The sequence below is a fragment of the Mus pahari genome, chromosome 17 (genome assembly GCF_900095145.1).
Source record: "Mus pahari chromosome 17, PAHARI_EIJ_v1.1, whole genome shotgun sequence".
In the NCBI taxonomy this organism is placed as follows: domain Eukaryota; kingdom Metazoa; phylum Chordata; class Mammalia; order Rodentia; family Muridae; genus Mus; species Mus pahari.
Window position 1 is genome coordinate 53,911,602 of NC_034606.1, and position 2,127 is coordinate 53,913,728.

General features: G+C 41.8%; 1 protein-coding gene across 3 annotated transcripts in view; it reads right to left on the bottom strand.

The window, feature by feature from the left end:
• The window catches only part of Ttll8 (tubulin tyrosine ligase like 8), a 64,626-nt gene that overhangs the window by 38,443 nt on the left and 24,056 nt on the right, over positions 1 to 2,127 (bottom strand). The window lies entirely within an intron of this gene.

The window sequence follows — 2,127 nt, forward strand, 5'->3', positions numbered from 1 at the left end:
AGAGAGACAGAGACAGAGACAGAGACAGAGACAGAGAGACAGAGAGAGAGAGAGACAGAGAGAGACAGAGAGACAGAGAGACAGAGAGACAGAGAGATACAGGATTTTTCTGTGTGCCTGGCTAATCCTGGAACCCACTCTGGAGATCAGGCTGGTCTTGAACAAAAAAATACATATAACAAAATAATCATAAGATCTATATGAAGAAAACTTCAAACTCTGACAAATAATATTGAAGAACAAACAGAGTATGATTCCAAGTAAACAAACAAGAACGCCCCAGTGGGAAAGTGTTGGTTCTCGCCAACATGGTCTAAATGCTGCCAACATCACAGAAAGACACGCTGAGAATGTCAGCAAGTGCTACAGTCTAAGGCCAGAGTTGTGCATTGTATACCAAAGGAGAAGAGCAAAATTTGAGGGTTCATGACTGTCATTAAAACAGTAGGGTATCGCCTTAAGAATGTGTAGATTATATAATATGGAATAGAATAGGGCCTTTTCCCAAAAACGTCACACACCAGACCTGATCAACTTGTATATGGCAAAGGAACAAAACAAACAATGAGGTAAAGATATCTTAAAAAAAAAAATCTTCTCAACTAATGGTGCCCGATACCAGTCTGGGCCAAGTGATGGCGTAATGGATAGTTCTGGAAGACTGGCTTGTTGTTGTTGGTTTAGGGTCTATACTGCTCTTCAAGAGCAGCAGACTTTGGCTTCTAGTGCCTGTGTCAGAACACTCACAACTGCTAACTCCAGCTCCAGATCATAGCAGCACCTCTGGCCCCTGTGGGCAACTATACTCATGTGTACACACACACACACACACACACACACACACACAAACAAACTTAAAAATAACAAAAACAAATCTTTAAAAGAAAAAGAGAAAACCAAACCAAATCTAGATACAGATCTCAACTTTAAAAATAATTCCAAAGGGATATTAGGTCTAAATAGAAGAGAAGCAACAAAACTCTTAGATTTAAAAAAAAAATGAAGGAGACTCAAGGGAACCTTGAGCTTTCTGTTGTCTGCTTCACTGCCACACTGAATGCTTGACCTAGAAAGAAATAACTGGTACATTGACTTCATAAAATTATAAAATTAAAAGTATGTGCTGGGCAAAAGTCAAGATGATGTCCCACTGGTAAGTGACATATGAGACCATGCTTGATGTCAGATGTCACTAGTGAACTACAAATTAAACAACAGCCTCACACTACTACAGAACTAGTAACAGTGCAACACTACTACAGACCTAACAACAGTGTAACACTACTACAGACCTAACAACAATGTAACACTACTACAGACCTAGCAGATGGTTAAAATCTGCTACATGGGCACTTGGTGTCTGCATGTGAATCATCCTGGAAAGGGGATGCCGAAGGCTTGATGAGCCATTGCTGTAGCATCCAATCTTACTCCTCTTTATTTCCTCAGAGAAGTTGAAATTTTATGGCTGTTCAAACTTGTGCATAGAGGTCTGTAGCAGTTTCATCTGTGAGAAGAGTCCTTCTGTGGGTGAAGGGATAGATAAACCAGCACACACCGTGGTGAACTGTTCAGTCCTAACCACAAGCAGCAAACAGGGAAGAAACTTCAGTCCGTTGCTAAGTAAACCAAGCCAGTGTGAACAGGTTGCTGACTGCAAGGTCCCCTGCCATAGACATCCTGAAAAAGGAAGAGTCATGAAGACAAGAAAAAAAAGCCAGGAGTTTCAAGAATTACCTCAGTCTGGCATAAGTGGCCAGGGGCCCTTTGTTATATGTCTTGATTGTCACCACTCAGAAAGTTCAGCCATACCCAACAGACATCCACTCCACAAAAGCCTCCACTCGCATCTCGAAGCTGCCTTGTTCACAAGTTACTTTCAAACACATCCTTTAAAGATTTGAACATGCCAACGTTTACTTTCCAACTGCTTTAACAAACGGACCTCTGGAGCAGGGACATTAACAGTGGGGTGCATAAGGACCGGGATGGATAAGAAACCAAGGTACTTTCTGCTCAATTTTGTCATTAGCCTAAAACTGATCTAAAGGAAAAAAGAGAAGAAGGAGGAGGTGAAGGAGGAGGTGAAGGAGGTGGAGGAGGAGGTGGAGGTGGAGGAGGAGGAGG